General features: G+C 36.0%; 1 protein-coding gene across 1 annotated transcript in view; it reads left to right on the forward strand.

Annotated features, from left to right (window-relative positions):
* Positions 1–970: 970 nt before the first annotated feature.
* LOC115215421 (leucine-rich repeat and death domain-containing protein 1-like) overlaps positions 971–6475 on the forward strand; it is an 82299-nt gene continuing 76794 nt past the window's right edge. The window contains exon 1 of the mRNA XM_036505961.1: positions 971–1045. The gene's annotated coding sequence lies outside the window, so the exon portion shown is untranslated. The remainder of the gene's footprint in view (positions 1046–6475) is intronic.

The following is a 6475-nucleotide window of genomic DNA, read 5'->3' on the forward strand; positions in this document are numbered from 1 at the left end:
GCGGGATTTGAACTCAGAACGTAGCAGCAGACGCCTTCTTTAGTCGTATATTAAATCATATATCATAAGGCGGCGAGCTGGTAGAAACGTTAGCACGCCGGGCGAAATGTTAAGCGGTATTTCGTCTGCCGCTACGTTCCGAGTTCAAATTCCGCCGAGGTCGACTTTGCCTTTCATCCTTTCGGGGTCGATTAAATAAGTACCAGTTACGCACTGGGGTCGATATAATCGACTTAATCCGTTCGTCTGTCTTTGTTTGTCCTCTCTGTGTTTAGCCCCTTGTGGGTAGTAAAGAAATTGGTATTTCGTCTACCCTTGTGGGTAGTAATGAAATAGGTATTTCGTCTGCCGCTACGTTCTGAGATCAAATTCCGCCGAGGTCGACTTTGCCTTTCATCCTTTCGGGGTCGATTAAATAAGTACCAGTTACGCATTAAGATCGATATAATCGACTTAATCCGTTTGTCTGTCCTTCTTTGTCCTCACTGTGTGTAGCCCCTTGTGGGTAGTAAAGAAATAGGTCCGTCGAGGTCGACTTTGCTTTTCATCCGTTCGGGGACGATAAGTTGCGAACTCGGGTCGATCTAATCGACTGCCTCCCCCCCTCCCCCCGCAAAAAAAAAAATTTCGAGCCTTGTACCTTGAGTAGAAATGACTAATTCATAAATAACGAGAAATCACAATGATAGCTTGTCTTAAACCTCTAAAATTTCCAAGTCATGTCATTAACGGCAAGTCCTTCCATAATGTTGATGTAAGGATAATAGCAGATTCTTTGTGAATTCATAACCCACCAATTGAAAAGAAAATGTATGCAAGAAGTATTTTGTATTATGACGCCATAAAGAATAACGAAACAAAAGCGATAGATGTAAAAAGAATAAACTATTATAAAACAATGAAAAAAATTCAAAACATGAATAAAAAAACTTACCCATTAAATAATTAAAATAAACAAAACTAAAGTGAAGTAGAGTTTCCATTATGTATTTGATGTTTATTTCTGTGAGTCTGCAGGTAAATTAATTTCGTTGAAGGATACCAGGTAAGCTTTAGTATCGACATTTTAAAATATTTCCCTTTTCTTATTCGGTCTCTTTTTGTTTTAAGATTAAGCCAATGTTTCTTTAAGGTGTCGTTTCTTTACCGTAATATATCCAACCAGTAGAAATATATTCAAATTTCTAAGTAGTGAATATACATTAATTTCATTATTTTTTTATTTTTGTTTATAATGCGGCAAGGAGTCAGAAGCGTTGGCATGCCGGATAAACCGCTTAGCGGCATTTCGTGTGGTTTTATGTTCTGTGTTCGAATTTCACTGAGGTTGATTTTTCATCATTTCTAGGTCGATAAAATAAGTACCAGTAAAGTATTGGGGCCGATGATCTCGACTTCGTCTTCCCCTCAAAAACTGTCGTCCTTTTGCCAAAATTTGAAATCATTATTCTCATTGTTTATCGCTCGTCGCTAGCTTCTGAGTTCAAATTCCTTTGAATCAACTTCGTCTTTTATCTTTTCGGGGTCGATAAATTAAATACTAGAAAAACACTGGGGTTGATGTAATCAAATAGTTCCCTACCCTAAAATTTCTGGCCTTGTACTTTTAGTAGAAAGGATTATTTTCATTGTTTATATTAGTAAATTGCATCTCCCTGAACTAAATATCTAACAACCATCTAACGAAAAAGCTTATGTGTGGTTTCATGACATACTAAAAATAACAGGCAGATTTCAATCACATCACAAACTATTGTCTTGATGAAATAAAATCTAATTCTATAGTGCAGTCCCATATATTTTATACCCGGAAAAAATGGGATATTGATAGCGAGGACGCATTTTATAAATAGGCATAATGGATCAGAGTTTAACCAACGATAAGGAACACTAACATTATATTGAGGGAGCTTGAATGAAATTGCATAGAGAATTGTGAAAGTTTGACAATCTGATAGTCGGTAGATTAAGTATCGTCTATACGTGTAATATGTGCTTGTATGTGTTAATACAGCCATAATACACACTCCTTGGGGAATTTGTCCATTTGAGCATTTGTGCCAGCTATAAATCATATACGAAAATAACTTAGCCTTAAGAATGTAGTCTTTACTATGTTTTAGATGAGCGTTCGATATGAATATACTTTAGATATTGTACTTAAGGCCCAGTTAGCTGTGATTCGCGTGAGTGTATGTCTTGGTAACATGTACTAATATTTTGCTACAGGCAGACACTCGTTTGTCTCCAACACCCATGATCCGATGGAACATCTAGAATATGACAGCGGGAGATAGAGAGGGCTGCATTAGCCACTGGCTGGTACTCATTGCAGATGAGTTGACATAAACAAAGAGAAATCAAATGTCCTGTTCAAAATCACCAAATGCCGCCCGGTCTAGGAATTGATCCCACTGCCTCATGATCACAAGCTGACCTACCTACTGCTACAGTGGGCGTCACGTGAGATTAATGAGCTGACAGGGAGCTCTTGTCTATCCTAGACATATCTGATGGCAAATGGTGCTATAGAAAGGGCTGTGGTTTTCATATTCACATTAGAGAATTTCAACGCGGCTTCTGTTGATAGATGATTAGAATTTCTTGTAAGACATGTATCGGTAGTCAATAGTGAGGTTTGTGAACAGAAATGTTCAGAATGGAGATTAGATGAACATATTATTTTCAGAGAAAAGTAACGTATTGTTAGAGCTAGCAGTGCCGGAAAAAGAGAATGAAATATACCGACGTGTATTTGTTGAAATTAGGAAAGCTTCGTTTCTGGACAGATCGAAATTAAGCAGAGTGGTAATAATGCATTCGATTCAAAAGAAAAGTGATGGATAGAGATAAGAGATGGATAAAAATAAGTGATGGGTGGAAGTAACTGATGAGGGGAGATAGGAGATGAATGGAGATAATACGTGGGTGGAGTTTATGATACTAGAAAGAAGTTGATCACGTCAGAAATCGTTGAATAATTTTTTAATGTCAATAGTAATATCCTTGAGTTCACTGGTGCTAGCGACCAATGCTAGGTGTTGTATAGAAGTAATTCTACTTCTATAAAGAGTGTCATACATTTCATTGAATAGGATGAAGGCTTCGAAATATAACAATCGTGCTCATTTACTGATGTATCTATCATATACGGGAAAACAGTCATCCCTTTGTATACGGTACACAATAATACAAATATTTCAATAAAAGTCTTCGCAATGGAAGCACCTTTGAAGAATTTCAAGAGTATTTTTCTCAACAAACAAGTAATTTGCGTCATGGTAGCCCACGCATTTGAGACAGCTATTGACCTATAAAGAATATCTGGTCTGAATATTTTCTGCACTGACGCATAACAGAGATTGTAGACAAAAACAAGTATGGAACCCAATACAAAGCTCATTTGAAGATTGGAAGAGATCCCGGATTTTTTTCTGAGCAATAAAGCATTCCAATCAACATTAGTTACTCAAGCAGACATATGTGATGAGTTATGGACTGAGTGAGGGTGAGAGAAACTCCTAACATTGGAAAAGGATATAAAAATCATGGATTGTTGTACCAAACAGCTAATGAATTGCGGAGAAATAATGCACAGAATTTCAATTGATTCTCATATACTCAGAAGAATTACAGAGCATGTGTAAGTGTATGTGTATGCATGTATATATATATATATATATATATATATATATAGTATATATATATAAGTATATGTACAGTAATCACCCGCTATATCGCGGTTCACTTATCGTGCCCTCAGTACATCGCGGAGGTAGGTGAGGAGAAACGGGAGAAGGGTGACGGCGGGGCGTGGTCTGGCAAGGACGGTGTGAATAGTGGTGAGGGGACATCCACGAAGGATGAAGTAGCGAACCATGAGTTGAGACAAGTCTCAAAGTTACTGCAGAGCCTGCGCAGACGGAGAAATTGTGAGTAGGGGATGGAGAGCTTGATGTTTTTAGGGAGGGAGGAGGAGAAGTTGAGGTATGAGTGTAAGTCTATGTGTTTGTAGTGGATGGAGATGCTGAGAGTGGAGTGATGAATGCTGGCTGAAATGTCGAGAAAGGCGATCGATGTGTTGGAAATATTGCAGGAGTATTCGAGGGCAGGATGGAAAGATTTGACAAAAGAGAGGTAGGAGTCTCGCTGTTCGCTGGAGAGCAAGGTCGCACCGATGCGGTCGTCAATATAACAATCGTATAGTTCGAGAGTGAGACCTGTGAATCTTGAGAATATTTGGGCCTCAACGTAGCCAACGAACATGTTCGCATAGTTGGGGACCATTCTCATTCCCATGGCCACTCCCGAGCATTGGTGGTAAAAATCACCCGTTAACGAGAAGCAATTAAGGGAGCGAACAAGTTCGGCCAGACGAAGAAGCGTGAATGTGTCAGGTTGAGGGTTAGGTCGATGGTCAAGTTAGTGTTTGAGGGCAAGGAGCCCCTCGTGATGTGGGATCTAGCTTTATAAGACCCTAACGTTAAATTCAACTTACAATGAAAGTAAACAGTTTGCTTTAGAAGCGTTTAAATGTATTTAACGTTCGGGTCTTATAAAGCTATTTATAAATCCTAAAATTGTAGAACAATTCTTTATTGGACAGTTTAGCTTAGAGGTAAAAAAACCTAACGCGTAATCACAGAGATGTGATTTCGAGTCTCATGGCTGACCGTTAACGAATGTTTTTGCAATATATGGATTGTTTATCCTGGTCATGCTATTGTATTAGCATAATCATGCGTTTGAGAATAAATTATTTCTGTATCTTTCAATATATATATATAGTTACTCAGGGCGCCGCGCTGCGGAACTGAACCTCAAGACACCGTGTTTGGCAAGTGCATTTTTCAAGCGTGCATCCAAGTTTGCACGTTTATCTATGTTTTGTATCCTGCATGAGCAGTGCTTACCTGACTGAAAATTTAATGTAAAGCCTAGGTGTTAACGTATGAAACACATTTGGTAGAATACCTTATAGCATAATTCTAACTATTATGCTCTAAATTTACGAACCGTTGGGATCCATTTTGCATTTCCTCATTCCGGGATTGATTACAAAAATGATGGTGCCGGATTGGTGATGCTATTAGGGTAACTGGCAAGACGTCCTTTTGCAGTTTCTTTCGAGAGACCCATGCTAAGGCAAGTGACCATGTCCAGCGACTGAAGATCTATTCATTAAATTTTTAGTATTGTATATTTTTATTTGTTTATGTCAACCGGTCGAGCGTATACATACAAGGAATTCGAATAGCTGCTTAAGAGAATCACCAATTTGGAATATATAAATATATCCTACAACGTCTGATTTATTTCATCAGTTTCTACAAACAAATGCTTATGTATGTATGTATGTATGTATGTATGTATGTATGTATGTATGTGTGTATGTATGTATGTGAGTGTTTGTGTGTAATGCATGTATGTGTGTAAGTATATATGTATTTCATAATCTATAGATGTGTAAATATGCATGCTTATAGACAAGAATATGTAAATATATGTATGCGCACATACATACGATATATTATATATGTATGTATATATATATGCATATACATATATCATATCTATATATAGTGAACACACAATTATGGAGACGGGGGATATTTATAAGATAACAAACGCATGCATACATAGATTTGTAGACAACTTCATACACATATATACATATTTATGCTTGTATGCGTTCGCGGATGTCTTTCCATCTATGTGTGCATGTATGTATACATATATGGCAAATGTATATATATATATATATTTATATATGGCAGATTAAAATATAACATTAAAGACATAGTAAACGAAGAGGCGAAAACAGCAACCCCTGGCTATTTTTCAGTCGTCTAATGACGTTTGTACATACGAGACACATTGATCAGAAGAAAACAGATCGAAAGTCTGGCTGGAGACTCTAGATATATCTATCATTCACACCAACAGAGCGATGGAAATTCAGATATTTTCGTCTTCTATGAAACTTCAGTATGGATATTTAGTATTGTCGATATATTGGGAGACTGAGAATGATGAACATATTTAGTTATAGCTTTTGTTGTCGTTATTTCTTTTTATTTCATTATATATTTATGATATACACGTACATAGACAAGATATATGTATAATACACACACACACACACATACACACACAAACACACACATATATATACATATATATATATATATACACACATATATATATTATATAGACATATATATATATACATATATATATATCATATATATATATATATATATATATATATATATATATACATATATATATAGAGTATGTATGTATTATATATATTATATATTTATATATGATGCATATATATATATTAATATATGTATGTATATACATATAATATATGTTATATGATATATATAATAATGTATATGTGTACATAGAATATTATATTTTTACATATATACACACATATACACAAATGCAAACATATATATATATT

Source organism: Octopus sinensis, linkage group LG9 (genome assembly GCF_006345805.1).
Source record: "Octopus sinensis linkage group LG9, ASM634580v1, whole genome shotgun sequence".
Classification (NCBI taxonomy): domain Eukaryota; kingdom Metazoa; phylum Mollusca; class Cephalopoda; order Octopoda; family Octopodidae; genus Octopus; species Octopus sinensis.